The sequence below is a fragment of the Triplophysa dalaica genome, chromosome 8, assembly GCF_015846415.1.
Source record: "Triplophysa dalaica isolate WHDGS20190420 chromosome 8, ASM1584641v1, whole genome shotgun sequence".
Taxonomy (NCBI): domain Eukaryota; kingdom Metazoa; phylum Chordata; class Actinopteri; order Cypriniformes; family Nemacheilidae; genus Triplophysa; species Triplophysa dalaica.
The window spans coordinates 13,744,277-13,762,940 of record NC_079549.1 but is presented as its reverse complement, the minus strand read 5'-3'; the positions used below and the strand labels follow the sequence as shown (position 1 = coordinate 13,762,940).

Here is an 18,664-nt window from a genome sequence, read left to right as displayed (position 1 = left end):
CATCAATAATGTCCATTCTCTCTGTAATATCACGTGGAGACACACAAAGAAACACTGTTTTTAAGAAGCATGGTCCCAGAGCATCTTGGGATGGCAATACATGACAGGATTTGATAGAGACCAAATACCCTTTCAGTGTGAGGGTCAGGTCAGAGATGGATTACTAGCAGTCTTTCTGTGTTTTTTTTCTTCGTTTCGTTTCCCACAAATAATGCTGATGTACTTTTAAAAGAAAGTTTAACTAAGATTTCTGTTTTCTTAGACATGTCATTTTTATGCAGTATTGCACAGTGCTTAAACGCATATGGTGGTGATGCTGTTCTCTGGTTGTGGCAGTGACACCAACTGATCTGTGCTGTTATGATCTGTCAAGCTGAAGGCCAAAAAATCACCGCATATAAATCTTTTTTGTGTTTCAAGTTTAAATGTTACATTGTTAAAATGTTTATGATTTATTCATTGTGTACGTCCCGCCAGCAACCTTTAAATAGTGTATTGAAGCACTGTTGCAAATCGTACGAAAAGGTCAATCTAAATATAAAAATTGGCCATAATAAACGTGATTAGCATAGTCCCATTGGAAAAGTTTGGATTTTGTAAGAAAGCATATGGCATTATGAACCACTGACTCGGACCATATGCTAACAGGTTAAATGGTATGAACTCACATAGGGTGTACACAACCCATGCAATGAACCATACTGATCCATAACCCTTATTGAGAGAGAATGTGTTATCTTGCCAACATTACCTCACCGCCTTTAGCCCACTGAAGGACTTCCTTGCAGGAAAATGAGTCAGACCTCATGCTCTTACACTTTGGCCTGATGCTTTAGGGGGGTAATGAATCAACCTTAGGCCAGTGTAGTCGGTCAGTTCTTTTCTGGCCGCTGAAGGGAGGACAGCCCAGGACATTGGGAGATAAGCAAGTCTGTGTCTGCTGCAGTGTAACCAAGACAACCATCCGAGTAACCAGGGGACACCAGAGGGATTATTAGAGGCAGAAATCAGATTGGCACAGTTTTATAAATTTGTGAGGACAGAATCGCTCTATCAACTTTCAGTCTATTTTTAAAATGTGTTTCTAAGGCAGATATGAATATTGATATTAAATATATTATTAAACAGAGCAATCTGTCCAGGTTTCATTAATGCAATTCTGTTGCTCAGAGTATTTGTTTGTTTTGTACTTTTGAGATACAGTAAAAGCAGTACACTTCTTTTCTTGGCCAGAAGGTTAAAATGTCATCTTTAGAGAAATAATACAGCATTACCCCCTGGGGAGTATTTCTCTGTGGTCATTGTGTTTTTAATGTAAGATAATAGGATTTATTTATGCTTGTTTCACATTGAACTTGACACTTGTCAGGTCATCTATGAGGCCATTTTTGAGAATGATGTCATATTACAAAATATAGAGAAAAACAGCAGAAATCGGAAAGAAATTTTACAGAGGTCAAATGTCAAGACGCTGTATTTTTTTTCAGTCAAGATTGATGATCAGTGTAGTACCCCCTACACATACACACAATATATATAGTGTCATGAAAAAAGGGAAATAGCAGAACAATAGGGGAAGAAAAAAGGAAAACAGGGCACTATAGAGCACAGCTCTAACATTTCAACACTGCAATCCATCTACAATTTAATTGGTTAAATTTGACGATCTTCGGCCCGGCTTTGAATGATCAGTTTGAGTGACAGATAATATGGCAGAAAAATGACTATTTATATCACCTGGTGATTAATCCCTAATCTCATGAATGCAAACATCACTCTAATAACCTCTAAAACCTTTAGCTTGTTAAAAAAGGTATTAATGCTCTATTTCTGGTAAAGCTGCTTGGAATTCCTATTTAATGTTATGCTGCTATAACCTGACAATCATAAAGAATATTAAGATGTCAGGTCGTTAATGTATGTGTATCTGGCCAATTGGCACTGTAGTATAGGGAAGCCAAACTGTAAGCTATTAATATTGAGACACGGGCATGGTTTTACAAATAGACAGTGTGTAATGGTATAAATACATTCAAGCTCTGATGAAGGTCATGTGAATGCATGTGAAAACACACATGCAACACATGCAAACACTACAAATCCTACACGGGAAAAGTGGGACAACCTAACCACCCCTTGCATCTGTAAACTTAGTTAGCTTATAACTAGTCATATCTAGTTGTATAGGAGCACACGAGAAAAGGGTAAATAAGCTTATATGCTATAAATAATAAAACATTCAGTACGAGAGAATTTTTCATAAATGTCAGGTCGGGTCAGAAAGTTGTTTTGACGTTTCATGAATCATTCCGTGCTTCATAATTGTTTGCAGGAAAGCAATTAAATCGTTTATCCTATAGGCTATTTACTGAAAAAGAAGCTTCCCATTTGTGCCAGTTTGCTTTTGCAGTTGGGGCATGTTGTCACAAAAGGTCAATGTGTCCGGTAAGCTGTATTTATTTTCCTGAAGCAATAAGGGCCGACATTCTAAATAGCATTTCTGCAGCCAGAAATTCTTTAGAAAGTAACTTAAGCCTGAGAAATATGCACTCGCGTTAACAAGGGTGAGAATTAGCCCCAGTCTACATGAAACATTGTTGGTGATTTTCCATGTATAACATCATTTAAATGTGAGAATGAATACAAAACTGGAAACCCATTCTCATATTTGTGACATGACGTTGCTTTGTAATACTGGATTTCAAGATGTGTTCAATCAGCTGAAATTATGAGTGTTGTAGTTTTACCTCTCTCTCTACATGTTTCATGCTTTGAAGACAACATAAAATACTAGCTCAGCTTACCCTTCACTCTCATGTGTACATGTTATGTGTGTAAACAGACCATAAATTGCTAAAGTGCTTTGGCCAATCTGTCGTGTCGCTTCATATTCTAGTTACCGTAACTATCGTAGACAATGCCCCGCACCCTACCCTTCCCTACTGATTGGAGCCGTTCAGTGGTTGGTTCTTGAATTATTACATTTGGTGCCCCTCAAATCCTGATTATTTCATCTTTATTCACAAATCATCACAAACACAAGAAAAATCTATGCAGAATATGAATGAATCCAAAGGAAATTTTCGTACTTACTATTTAAGTTCACAAACCAAGAAAAAGAATGAAGATTTGCAATCAACACTTTTAGCATCCACACTTGGTCCAGGCTGCCCTTATTTTCTCCCTCCAGCAGCCTCAACTTTGTACACTCCATTTTGAATCTGCATCAAAGTTTGACATCTCTTCCATTATACATGGTTATTAAACCATAACATCAACTACACCTGCCACAATGAATGACAACCACCCTGTGAGGCAACAAATTTCATATTGATTTCCGTTTCTAAATTCACAGACTCATAAATTGACAGCTGATATTCCCGGAGCCCGTACAGTATTACTCCCGCTGACAGATGCCTTTTAAAGTGAGGCTAAGGAAAATGCTGAGGATATTCACACCAAGTATAAAGGAAGGGAGATGCTTTTACAGTGTATATAAATAGTGACAGATGCAACTCATGCACCCGGTAAATACAAACATAGTAAATAAACGCTGATGCTTGATGTGTATTAACATGGTCAGCAAAAAACACCCTTGTGAAATGTTACCTTTACAGACCACTTCTCCTCATCGCATTTTTCCATACAATTGTCTGGTTCCACCAGACTATTTGGGTGCAAACAGCTGAACTGGTCTGTGATATTTACACAAAGACATCTATCCCTGTTAGGGCGATGAGATATGATTTACATTCAGACCAGACAGTCTGAAACGCTATTCAATCTGACTCCATATCTGTTCAATTACAGTCTAAAATGGATGATGAATGGTAAAACAGACAGTCAGATAAACCGCATGTGTCATTTTGTCCCTGAGTTTCTCAAGTGTCACAAACCCTATCCTGCATGTTTTATCGTAAATGAAACATTGCTGGTCATGGAAAAGTGTGCATACTTTCAAGTGTGCAGTAAGCAAGCATGCCATAGGACAGACATTACGAAAAAAAGGGATTCATTCGCTTGCAGACATAGTAATAGTTCACCCAAAAAAGAAACTTCTGTCATCATTTATTCATCCTCTTGTAATTTTAAACCTGTATGACTTTCTTTCTTCTGAAGATGATATTTTGAAGAATGTTGGTAACCAAAGAACTACGGTACCCATTGACTTCTATTGTATAGAAAAAAAACCAATGCAAGTCAATGCGTACCTCCATTGTTCGGTTAGAAACAGTATTTTAAATATCTTCTTTTTAAAACAAAGTCCTAAAGGTTTGAAATGACAAGAGGGTGAGTAAATGATGACATTATTTTCATTTATGGGTGAGCTATCACTTTTAAAGAAACTGTGACCCAATATTAACCAATGTCTTGTAGTGCAGTTTTTCCCAGAGAGTGTGATCAGTATAATAAGCAGTCAGAACGTGTACCTGTGACCACAGTAAGAAAAGCTGACTGGTGGTTGACTGGTATCGTCATCGATTCCCAACCTAAAGTGAATCCACCAGATAGGTGATTCTGTTTATTTCATAATTCATGTTGTGAGCAACTTGTGGAGATGAAAGATATAAAATGTGTGGTGAACAGGGGCAGAATCCATAACCAAAACTGCGAAATTGATAGGGAGACCTTTAAGTGGATATGTAATTGTGCAATCATATTTTGATGGTTTGATGATGTGGGCAGTTTGCCTGTCTATCTCACCTCAGATGGAAGCAGCAGTCGGAAAACATTCCTGTCTATCAGCACAATCTAAAGCGATTGACTCAGTTCTGCTCCCACTGCCTTCCTGCTCGTGCTGAGACAGCACTAACTCTCCCACACCCACATCAGACTAGCACTCACACACATATGCTTATATACACATGCAGAGCCTTTAAAATCATCCACTTGTATCCCATGCTCTACCCTTCAGTCTCTCTCTCTCCCTCTCTCTTTCACACACACACAAAGTTAATCACTTCTCCTGATAGTCTGCCCCCGAGGCCCTGGGCTACCGTTTTGTGTAAGACTCGATTGCTCCCAGAGTGATTTCACAGCGCGCCGGGCCTGGTGCTGTGAGCCCAGACAGGAAATGCTGCTGGTTGCTTATTTTGGCCCTGCTGTGGCAGGCAGGTGCAGTCTAATAGGAGCTAATGGACTGGCTATTGTGCCACTTCCTGTCTGAGAATTCCCCTGGGAGAGGCAGGTCCGGGGAACTTACCTACAGGGGTTTGGGTCTCTGATGGAGGAAGTGAGCTCAATGCCAGTTAAAGCACTGCAGATAACACACTTCCAGGCCAAATTCATCGACACAGAAATGAGTCACACACACACCAGAAGAGGCGTTCACATTACACATTGAATAAGCAGCTGGGTATAATATTCATCAGTTACACACGCAAACACACACGAAAGTGGATCATGAGATATGCAAACAATGAAAATGACACATTTTCCCCATGACATCACACGGTCAGCAATTGCGTCATTTGCTATAAATAGAGATCTCCTAATGTCTATTTTAAGAAACCTGAAATGTGTGACATCGCTCTAAAGGATTACACAGATCAGGAAAAGAAAATACGTCTGGGGTGATGGGTTTCGCTAAAGTCCCATTTGAAATCATTGTAGCACAGAAAGCAATCACAACGTCAGCCATAGAGTCGAACACTCAAACACCAGAGGGAGCCCATTTTCCCACCGTACAACAGTTCTCTCCAAATATAAGTGTTTCTGTTGCAGTTAATGCATTTGTGTCTTGAAAATGACAAACGAAACAACAAACATTCAAATAAACATCCACAGAGAATTAAACTCGATTCTTTCTCCTTTGCAGAGGTGATTTCAGAGAGGTTAACAGTGTGTGGGTTTACTGGTGGGGCTTTAAAAGGGCTCTTCGGGGTTCTATTGTTGATCTGGAGCTGACACTGACTTTCATGAAGGACTTGAAGAAAGAAGTGGCGGGAGGCACATCAGCTAGACAATAGACAAACCGGCTCCATTTCAGGAGAAATAATCCTCTCTTCACTCACAGCTTGCCACCACTGCTTTAACAGAGACGGCGGAAATCTCTCTGTCAGAGTGTTTGCGCCCGGGCTAGATCCGGTTGGGAGGCCTGCTGTGAAATTCAAGTTTTCATCCTGTGAGAAAAAAAACAATTCTCATCCTAAAATCTGTTTACATCACAGTACATTTCAAGCCATCGTATATGATAGCCACAAGGAAAATGTTCCAGGATGTTGCACGTAGACATCCACAGGTAGTCTCCAGCCCAGATATTCCCCTGAGCCCCTAAATGATCCGCCACCTACTAGCTGAAAAAATCACCTGCTCTCTTTTCTTGAAAGAGGCGATTGAAGGTGAGCACAGAAACACAGCAGCTGTTATTGTGTCATAGAGGTGAGTGCTACAGTCTTGAAAAACATGTCTAAAAAAGCCCTGCATGAGTGTCACGACTCGTACAGCCAGTCCATACAAATCAGATATACTTGAAAGTGCCAGAGAAGTTGTGTGTGACAGGAAATCGATCCATTCAGAGGTGCACAGTTATTTTGTTCTAGTGTTACAGCTAAATAAATGACTAATGCTGCTGACAAATATGTTAAAAGTGAACTTCCCATGTTTGTTTTTTTCTTTTTCAAGCTTTTCAAAGCTTTTTTTCTTCCCCTTAAAGAGACCACCATAAAAAAGAAAGCAAGAAACAAGACATTTTAGGTTCATATATTAAAGGTCCAGTGTATGAAATTTAGCGGTGAGGTTGTGAATTGCAACCAACATCTCATTTTCGAAGCACTAAAGTGGCATACATAGATGTCTTCACGTTTTTGCTTCTTTGCCAAAGGAGATCACTTATTTAGGGTTATTGTTGTGCAGTTTGTTCGTTTAGGGCTACTGTAGAAACAACGTGGCGAATTGCCTGCAAGTGGACCCACGCTGTATGTAGATAGAAATAGCTCATTCTAAGATAATAAAAAACATAATGCTTCAATATGTAAGATATTTATACACCTCTGTTATGTGTATTATGTTGCATTTCTGCCAACAGATCCTCTAAAAAATTATTAATCTAAATATTTGTACTTACAAGTACAGAAACCTGGGGCCGGATTCACAATACTGTTCTTTCACTGCCATTGACGAGTTATCTCGTCATTTGAAAAAAACGGTTCCCCGCCAAAGACGGGTTATTACGGCAATCAGTGTTTGTACTGTTTTAAAGCAGGTGGCGCTATTACACACCTTTGGGAAAAAGAACAGAATCCCAGAACTTAGAACATATATGTTTTAGCGGTTTTTAATGATTGTTCTGAGTGTAATCTGGGCGGAATATTTGGCTTTTTTTTTTTATTATCTCAGCTGTTTAATCAAAGTGATGCATTTTTGAAGAAACCTACCCACATCTACGGAGTGATAAAAAGCGAACAAATGAACATAGAAGAATACGGGTTCTTTTGTTTAAAAGCTGAGACTCTGTTCTGTCATTTGACATATTGTTTGTCCATATATTCTTTAAAGTGTTTACTGTGAGCCATTAAAGTTGGATGAAAATGTTAAAAAATGCTGGCGTAGGCTGGCAACTTTTTTTTTTAAAAGGCGTTAAGAAGTTAAGAAGTTCTCAAATATTTTTATCATAAGAATAAAATTGAAGTAGAAATGACAGTATGTAAATCAACCTTTCTCTTAAATAACAGTTTAAGAAGATTTTTTTGGGAAGAAGAATGTTTTGTGAATCGGCTCCCTGCACATCAAGGGAATGTGAATCTTCAGCCATATTTCAGGAGCTGTTTAAATGTGTTCATTGCCCAGAAAAATTTAACATATAATGAGTAACGGGCATAAAATATTTCCTCTCCCCTCACAGCCGGCTTCGAGGGCAAAGACAGAGCCGTAGAAATGCGAGACACTGATTATGTTAGACAGAGGGGTTTGAAAATCAACCTGAGCGTCAGGGGGATTTGTGTCGTTAACCTCTCCTTCCACCCGGGGAGGAAAAAAAGCAAAAAGTAAAAAGAAATGAAGTTGCCATGGTAACAGCGAATCTAAATACGGGAGCGTCTTTATTGAAAGTGACATATTAATAAACTGTAACCTCCCAAGGGCCAGTAATCAGGCTTCAATTAAGTTTTCTCTCCTTCTTTCTCTCTCTCTCTCTCTGTCAACTCTTGCGTTCACTTTGCTGTAGCTTCTGTTCCGTGTCTTTGCCTTGAGTCTGCATACGTGTGTTTAATAATGCATCATGGTGGGGGTCCTCAGACACTTGACATTAGCTGGGGAAACGCACCACTGTTTTATCGATTGGCTTGATGAAGTATTTCAACGGCAGGTCGCGAGCCAGGGGACGGTACGAATTTACTGTCATTTCCACTACTGAGGTAGGTAGAATACAAAATGACATCGACTAGAGAACCAGAAAATAAAAACCAAATGCAGGAGAATCACGTACATGGTTTGGATGTGGGGCTGTGACCCAAACAGATGACATTAAGCCATGGTGCTTGGGTAGATATTGCATATTCGAATCTGGCAAAAACACTTTGCTGAATGTGTGTTAAAGGGATAGTTTATCCAAAAATAAAAATATTTAATCATTTACTCACCCTCATGTCATTCAAAAGCTGTGTGACTTTCAAAAAATACACTAGCCCCAACTGACTTCCATTGTATAGACACAGAGACATTTCTAAAAATATCATAATCATTGTGTACCACAAAAGAAAGAAAATCATGAAGGTTTGGAATGACATGAAGGTGAGTAAAAGTTGCAAAGATTTTTTGTCTTTAATAAGTTGACACAACAAAACATTCATATACGATATATTCTCTATTTGATAAACATATATTGAATGCAATTTTGAGCCTAAAATGGAAACTATATTTTTTCAGACCCTTCTTTAAATTAAATCAAATATAATTTTAATTTTTAGATTAGCCATCCCTTTAAGGGCTCAAAAATGAGGAGAGAATGAATGTGAGATCAAATGAAAAGAAAGAGAGGAGACAAGGCCCATAAAAGTGGATTGATCGACCAATGTACCATCACTTCACCCTCGCTATCGTCTGTGCTGCTTTATGGCGTATTACCTTCAGAGGGGTTTCAATAGAAGAGCTCATATAGGGATATAAAGCACGGCTATTCCTGCATCCATTACTCAGTATGGAGGGATAATCAGAGAAACATAATAAGCAGTCATTAAATACCAGCAAAGGAAACTAAATCTCACTCAAGTAAGAGATGGAGCCGATGGGTCCGCTGGTCTCTGGTGCTTAAAGGAGCTCTTGATGCGATGGGCTTCTCAGCACACACTTGTGCAAATCCCTCTCTAATAAATGATGATTACGGCACTGATTTAAACCCAAGATTTACCGCTCCCTTGTAAAATCTCCTGGCCTTGGGTACAGCACCTCAATGTTAGATGCCTCAGGCGGCTGCAGTATAGCGTCCTTGTTCGACCCCTGTGTTATTCTGCTAGAGGTCCTTTGAAAAGAGAGGAAAGTTTTGATAGCTGTATTATTTTGAACTATGCAAATTGAATTACTTTCAACATACGCAAGTTTTGCAGGTGTTAGATAGGATGGGGAGCTGATGGTAAGGAAGGATATATTTGCTCTGTGGTTCAATAAACAGAGTCTAACAACCGAAAGTTCTTTGTTTAGATTGATGGGGTGCAGGGTTATTGTGCATAAACAATGCCTGTCAGATTTCAGCTAATCAGATGAAAGCAGGAAGAGGGCATTTGAAAGAAAGATAAACATGGGCAGATTTCCTCACTGCCTGAGCTTGGCATGACCATTGTTTAGTCACAAAAAGGTAGTACACACGTTAACAGCACAACAGTCAAGCTCTGCTCATTGTGTAGAACATGAAAAGCCTATTTTAATTTAGACCTGATTGTTTGTCAGGTTGTGGATGAAAGCAAAGACCACTTCTTTATAGTGGGCTTACTGCTAATTTGAAACAAATAGGTTTCAGTTTTATAGTTCCCCCCAAAATGGAAATTCTGTCATAATTTACTAACCCTCTTTTCATTTCAAACCTGTATGGCTTTCTTTCTTCTGCAGAACACAGAAGAAGGTAATTTGAAGAATGTTGGTAACCGAAGAACGGCGGTACTTATTGACTTGCATTGGTTTTGGGTCCATATTGTAGAAGTGAATGGCTACCGCCATTGTTCGATTTTCAACATTCTTCAAAATATTTTCTGTTTTGTTTTGCAGAATAAGGAATGCTTTTTAATATGAGGATGCCCTTCACCTCCCTCAAGGCTGTGACATAACAAAAAAGCATACTGGCTGTTTAAAAAAGGATGTCTGCTTCAGTACTGTTAGTCCGGTCCAAGGATTTTGTTTCAATATAAACACTGCACACATCACAATTTTGCAGGGTCTTTACACTCTTATCTTAAATTTCTTAAGTTTATATAATTTATAACAGCTACAATTACACACATAAGGCTGAAATTATCTATAAACTCAAGTTTAAATTGAGTATGTACAGGTTGTAAAACCTCATGTATATTTGAAACTTCATGTTACCGGAGAACAGCTTCGAGTGAGGCCCCAACAGAGAGAGGTAGAGCCCCGGATGAACCATAATGCTGACAGGTTTCAGAGAATAATTTAAAGTTTAACAGGGACTTTTTCATTTTGCGTCTTGCAATGTTTCTCTCTCTCATTTTCTCTGTCTTTAAATCTTTGAGGAAGTGTTATGTAGTCTGTTAGGCGAAGTTTTCAAGGCACATGGGTCTTGTAATTTAAACCCCACATAGGGCCTGCTTTACAGGTACAAACACACATTCTCTCAGTCTATCTCTGTCTCTGCCCTCAGTATTTATGACACCGTCTGTCTTTCCCTTGCTTTCTTGCACTTTGTAATTTAGGGTGACGGTGAGGAAAGAGAGATAAGATGAATGAAGCGGCAGCATCTTCAACAGAGACATCTAAATGAAAGACGGTGCAGGTGCGTTGTGCTACGGAGAGGAAATTAAAGACAGGCGGTTATGACAACACATCACACTAAGGAAAATTTGACAAATGCATACTCTGTTATTCAGATTAGCACATGAGATGAGGTAGAGTGGGTTCCCCCAGGGCCTTCGAGGACCACGTTAAGGTCACAAGAGGTTACGGAGCGCAGACGGGGAGATTGCCAGGTGAACTAATATCATTATGTCTGGCCGCCCCACGATTGCTCAAAACATAACAATAGTCACTTTAGTCACGATCATGCAACTTTCTAAGAGGAGATAAAAGTCATAAATTCAATGGTCATTGGGAATTTAGTTTGTCTGGTTTCTCATGGCTGAAGAGAGCCTCAAATGGGATGTCAATCTATCTGTAAACAAGTTTCCCTGAGAAAGCCACACTACTAAGAGGAGTGCAGTTTATGTCCCAAAGTTAAAAAGGTTTGAAGGAATAAGACCCTTTGACCCATCGCACCATGACCTTTAAAACAATACCAAACGTGATGTTCAAGTCTTCACAACATGACAATAAATGATATACACAGAATTAAATGTGTAAGCACATTTCCAGTGGTCAGGGCATGAAGTGATGAAGGGGAGTAGTGTGATCAGAAGAGGTGGTACAGTTCCTAGGTATCAGCAACCCTTGAGAAGAGGGCAGGATTTAATTCCTCAGGATTTGACAAGGAATGTGGGTTTTATCCCTTTATGATACATCCTCCAAAGTTTCTCCTGTTGTATTTTGAAACTCCGCAACTACACACAGTGTTGATTACTTTGTTGAGTCTGCTGCTCCGCGTCGTAAAGTCCGGTAGGCCAATCTCTCCAGAGATGAAATCGCTCAGCATAGATAATGCCTCGCTGTTTCCGAAGAACAAAAAGTGAATGAATGGGCATGCCATCTTCATTTTATACCAATATGCATGGGGTGGAGACTGGCATGGCATGCCATTCTCCAAGTTTAATTGACCTTTTAAAAGTAGAATTGCTTATTGTTATATCATTGTTAGCTAATGCATTTACTTATGTTAACAAATACAACCAGTGATGGAAATGGTGAAGATTTACTGGAGGATTCTAGTTAGAGACATATTTTATATTTTTAGACCATAGATAAAGACTGTATAGATGCCACTTTATGTATGTACACAATTTTCATAGTGAGCTGATGCAATCTCATGGATAAATGATAAAAATCATCAACATTGTTAGGTGGAACTCTGTCCCCCATTGAAATTCACTCTCTGGTCTCCGTCCCCCATGTGTTCCCTTCATTTCCAGCCCTAAATCAAACCTTTTTAGTGTTGCAAAATGCCCATTCCTCATTGACACATGAATAGCATAAAAAGGCATGTCTGTATGAATGACTTCGTACGTACGTGTTTATGTGTTAACAAAACTCTGATACGCCAGTCCAGATGTGTGTGAACAGGAGAACGAGCAGAAAAAACATTACCATAGTCATTTATCTGTCATGATGGAGACTAGAAAACAACAGCATTCTCAAGCACATGTGCAGACTCATACACAGATCTGACAAACTTGAATTATATCTCCTACACTGTCATTAGCCACCACATTCATTCCTTATTCTCGGGTTTGAAATGAACCCATTGAGGTTCCATAAGTGGTTCTGCATTCACACTATTGGCGTTCACCCAGAACAGTGTGGACACTGCACGGAGACCTAGTCATTTCAGGTCATTCCATTTCTGTCTGCTATCTAGTTTGATTTATACACAAGCTATGATTACTATGATAACAAATAGCTGAAAATAGACATAACAAAGCAACACAAAATTGATCAGTTGGGTTATGAAAACTTCAAATATCAGACATTTGAAACGAAATAATGTCTCACTCGCCCTTTAATTCTTTCTTTTCATGATTGTGTGCTTAGTATGAGCTGTAAAAATCCATAGCAGAGGGGATTCTAGCAAAATTGACTTCAGCGAACAAATGAATCAGATACTTCTGACTGATTCATTGAGTGAATTTTCATTTCACAGTTCTTTTATCCAGGATTGCTTCGTGCTCTAAAGCTGATGTGTGTCATTTTTACAAAATAAAATACTGTTACAGCAGAGACTCTAAAGTAAGCCATTTGTGGGTTAACTTCCTGAAAAGTTTAACTGTGGATCTGTTTTGCTTTCAAAACAAGGCTCTGTTCGATTGAGACCTGTTTTACAATGAGTCCTTATGTTTCGACGGTCATGCTTTAATGTAATATGATTGTAACGTTATAAACATCAAATTAAATTTTTAAATATAACCTTTGTTTTAAATAATTTACGTGAAATTAATATTACTGGGTTTAAATTGAATTATTACCTGAGTTAAAGTCTTTGCACATACAGTCCGAAATTTTTGTGTGCGTTTTTTCATATTCGGCTCTTGATTGTACAGTGTCTCTGAATTGTTGAAAAAGGCCACTCAAAATGCTTGAGGGATGCGAAAAACGCATAAAATCGAACCTGGTCCGAATTTTTTTTAAGACGGGCAAAAATGTGTAAATGTGATTGACACAACGTGAGGACGTATTTATTTGTTAACGTGCGGATATTTTGTACGCATATTTCGGACACAAAGTGCAATGGGCTTTAAAATTAAAAAGATCTCACAAACTATAGTTTGTCGACTCTCGCAGCTTCCTGTGGTAAAAATGTGCATTGTATACAGAAAAGTCAGATTTAGTAGGCTGTTAAAGTTTTAAGAAAGAGCTAAAACACTGTACACGAACATAAATCAAAGCCACCTACAGTATCTGTTTTTAGTATAATGTAACGTTTTATTTTTGTGTGCCTGGGACAAGATGGCAGTTTTCAAAGCACGCTGTCATGTCCTGCATGATTTTCGTTTTTTAAACGACAGAGTAGGGGATAAGACCGCAGAACAAATTTTGACATGAACAGACCCCAGATTCCCCTTTCTCCATAATCCTCTGCTGCCCAGCAGAACATAAATATCCCTTCACGTTGTTTCCTCTGGGCTATGGCTGTGTGTGCACTGCGCTGCAGGGATGAACTCTCCTTTCAGCCTTTTGTCAGCTCATAAAATGTGAGTTTTTCTTACGAGCGTCACCGTGTTCCCCTCCACCGGTGGGTTTCCGAGGTAATGTGATAACATGATACGTTGTTATGCGTGTGGAAGGAGAAATAGAGGAGCGTGTGGAATAAGGGAGTCACAGTTATGGCTGTGTCATGACGAAGGGCCGAGTATGTATGCCGTACGATATTTTAAACGCAGCCGTGAGGTTGAGGAATGATTCCAGATGTGTTTTAGTGGTGGGAATAATGCTTGCATTCAAAACGGCCTGCCAAATGTATAAGCATGTCCAGTTGCATTTAAAAAAATGGGGTACGAGCCGCACAGAGTCAACTCCTGAGAAGTCAAAAGAAGTGAGAGCTAAAGTCAAGAGCTCTTAAGAGTGAATCTGGAGCGCTGAGGTGATCCTCGAGTCAATTGAATTGAGTGTAGACGCTGAAAAGGGCATTTTTGACAAAAGCACCAGACAGAACGCAACGTTCAAATGAATCATGAAGTGATGGATCCCGTACAAATCAGACAAAAGTCCTGCACAGACACAATGAAGTAAAGGCCAACTGTCAATCAGTGTAGAGATGACCAGACCAGAAAAGAAGAATATGTGTGTGAGAAAAAATATCTTTGAAACATTATATATACTGCATGTGTAGGTCCATTTCTTTAAATTGTATGCAGGTATACACTATAATCTCGCTGGAGGAAAATTAAGGTATATTCTTGCATAGTTAAGTGGGTACTTAAACTGCATAAAATTTGCGCTCTGGGTCATAGTTCACATTTGCATCCTGTCTGCACACTATCTGTACCATCTCCATCTGTTTTCGCTCCAATACAAACCTCCTACACTTTACCCTTGATCTTTTCTAATGTTCCTTACACAGACACACACACAGATAATCTGTTTAATGGGTATAAAACCAAACACACTCATTACAAAGATGGATGTGATGGTTTAATAGGCCTGCTGAGCAGTGAAGGTGAATTGTACAACACACACAAACCCTGAGAAAATCGTCATTACTCTGAAGGATTACCTAGTCACACACACTGTGTTGGACGAGTTACAGACCAGCACTGATCCCTGATCTGTGGGCTCAGCGGTCCGTTTGCTATTCATCTTCTATTTTCAATTTGTACACCATTACAAATAGACTTTATTATGGCAATATGTTTCAACGCTTATTATGCATGAATCATGATGTATGTTTTGCCAAAGAAAATATGAAATATTAAATCAAATTTCATAACTTGCTCTTCCTAATATACTTTCCTTTTCTGTCAATAGCCAATATTTCCATGAGCCATTGGCAATGTGACAATGTAAAGTCTCACATTCGGTCTGGCCTGGTCAGTTAAATTTTGCTGACATAGTCACAAAATATTGAATCTATTAATTTGTGTTCAGAGACAGGAATTTCACCATTTTATCGTGTCAGTCAGCAGGAATTTTAATACATAAATGTGTTTATAAACATTTATAAACTGATATCAAGGGTACATATTTTAGGAGGTGGCTATGAGCAACCACACCCTACACCCTAAAATGACAGGGACAAAGGCTACCCAGCGGGCACCTCGATGTCAATTTGACGTCAAATTTCAGACAAGATTTGATCAAGATGGTGCACCACATCATTTCAAATTCAAATCATACATTAAATTCTTCAAGGTTTTTAATGAGGTGAAAATATGAGGTTTATCCCATACTGAAATTGGTTAATGTAAGTATAGCCCAATATGTTTGACATTGAAATGACGTCAAATCAACGTTGCATTATAGGCATTCATTTGATGTTGTATTGACATCATATTGACATCAATGTAAATCCAGTTGAAATAGCATTTTTCTTCTAACTGGCCCCTCAAAATGCATCTATTTGTCACATCTTTTGAAGCAGTTGTTGGATTTGTACATGAAAGTGGACTGCTGTAACTTCTGTGGTAAAAAACACTTTTTTTAAAAGTATGTAAATACTCATGCTGAAATAAAAGGAAACAGTGATTGTTAAATTTTACAAGAAAATATACTGATTTGCCAATAATACATTCAGATGTAATTACAATTTAAAATATTAAAAACAAAAGCAGCATTTTTGCTGTAACCCCACATAAAGTAGTTTCCTTATTTTGGTTATTTATAGTGATATTATATTACTGTAAAATTAGAAAAACATTGCTGTAATTGAAAATACTCATAAAATTGTAATACCTTATAATGTATGTACCATTTTTACAGTATTACAACTTCATGTTCATTTTAGTCAAAAAACTCTTATAACTTTTTTATTATTTTTTATAAATTTTTATTTTTCCTTAATTTTTATTAATAATCATTAATTAATCATTAATTTTATTATGAAAAATGTTGGGCCTACAATGCCCATTCATTCTCTGTAGTTTTAATGCCCATTTATTATCTGTCTTATGTATTTCTTAATACCACCTTAGACGGCGCCATGGCCTATTTCACATTTCCGGGTTTCTCAGCAGCTGAAGTTAGTGAATGGACTACAACAATTAATTTATTTTTTGTGTGAAATTTGATGCAAATGTAGTATAACATATTATTTTATACATACACGTAAAAATATAAAATTTATAAAAATATTTGGAGGATTTACTACGTTGACCGTTGAAACGTACGTCATCACGTCTTGCGTAGAGGCCAGTGTTTGCTATGCGGTCGAAGCATTGGAGAAGGTTGTCGCTTTTTATCAGGTGAGTAATAAACATCTCATGAAATAAAAAATACGATATATATTGGGTAACTTTGAAAACCTAGAAGATTGTGTTTTGATGAAATATATGACTTGGCGATATATTAGAATCTGGTGAGTTGAAATATCCCGCCAGAAGTACCGTGAAGATTTCTGAGGTTATGTTAATGTGCGATCCATTAAGCGTGTAACGTTGAGTTAACGATTTAGAAATGTCAGTGAGTAATGTTAGTTTTGCAATTAATATTCGGATAAAATAAAAATGCCCTCATTTGAATCTCTTTACCGATGCTATGCGACAAAGCGAAACATACCCATAATTATAATTCATAATTTGATACACACTGATGAAGTGTTCTAAAATGTCCTGGTAGATGGTCCACTGTGTCAAGCAGGACCAGCCCACACTACTAAAGGTACCAAAAGCTGGTTCAATGACAATTTGTGTTACTGTGCTCAAAGGAAAACTTCTCAGCTGTTCTGGTCACTTAGTTGTATTGTTCAACAATCTTAACAATCATTGAATACTGATATGGTTGTCTTTTTTTTCAGAATTCTTACAAACAAATTGATGTCAACAATGAATATGGATGGCTCAGGAATGAAGAAGGCCTTTGGAAAACACGGCTATGTCGTGTTATAATAGGTACTACATTACTTTTCTTGTATGATTAGAGGATGTAGTGTCTATCAACATATGCTACATTTTAAGTAAATTAAACATGTAATGCTTAAATTACAATCTTATCTTAGTAAACTGACACATTTAAAACATTTAACAACTCTTAAATATTTGCAAGTAGTGCACATTTCTAAATTTAACAGATACTTATTTAAACCTGGGAACATCTTAGTGTTAATAAACATTTAAGAGCAGCAACTTGCATTAACTTCTATGTACAAGTGATGGTTGCTGAAAAATGTTAGGTATATTTTAATGTCTTAAAAGGTGTGCTAATTGTGGTTTCATCTTCATTTAGGTGCACTACAGCAGTCCAAACCTTCATTATCAGAGGCTGAAATAAAAAAATACAGCTAAAAAATCTCCGGTCTGCTCCCGATAGATGTGGGGGTATGGGACGACAAAAGGGGAAATCGGCGATTGATGTGTGTTCAGATTCTGAATAAGTAGGCCTTAAGCCAATTGTTTATCAAAATTATTTTTGTTCATTTGGGATATGATCTGGGAAAACCCATCACATGGTGAAATAAAAAATACTGGTTTTAGTATCATATGAAAGCTATTAAGCCCTTTCCAAAACTGTTTTTATTTAATTTACAAATTGTTTTTATGGAGTGGGTGGTCTAGTGGGTTAAACCACTGAACTGGTAAATCAAAAGGTTGCTGGTTCTATCCTAGTAGCCACCACCACTGTGTCCTTGAGCAAGACACTTTACTCCCCGTTGCTCCAGGGGGATTGTCCCTGTAATAAGTGCACTGTAAGTCGCTTTGGATAAAAGCGTCTGCTAAATAACTACACGTAAATGTAAATGTTTTTAACAAATGGAAAGGGCTTGAGAGCTTTCATATGATATCAAAACCTGTAATATGTACAATTTTGTCATGTGATGGCTTTTTCCAGATCACTTAATATTTATATATCAATTTAAATGTTAATATTTAATTAAAAAGTAATTCAAGGAGGATTTTATATTTATTAGTGGTTTAAGAACATTTTAAATTTCTGGAATTGTAGCTGATTGTATTTAATAAAACATGTCTTACATTAAGTACTGTTGTTTCATTATTTATTGGTCTAGAATAGGACATCAATTTGTTAAAAAATGTAAAAGAAATTGCTAATCAAATTAACGTCAAAACTTGATGTCAATTTGATGTCAAATTTTGACATCGATTTGATTTGCATTTTTGACCAATTCTTTGATGCCGATGTTTGACGTCAATTTGATGTCTATTTAACATCAATTGCCCACTGGGTAATTTTGCAAAAAGAGAAA

The 18,664-nt window shown here is 37.7% G+C and overlaps 1 long non-coding RNA gene across 1 annotated transcript; it reads left to right on the top strand.

Moving 5' to 3' along the window:
- Positions 1-16,462: 16,462 nt before the first annotated feature.
- LOC130427735 (uncharacterized) lies at positions 16,463-18,436 on the top strand. The gene is made up of 3 exons (XR_008907341.1): positions 16,463-16,706; positions 17,258-17,351; positions 17,686-18,436. It is a non-coding gene; the product is annotated as an uncharacterized LOC130427735 (long non-coding RNA).
- The last annotated feature ends 228 nt before the right edge of the window (positions 18,437-18,664 follow it).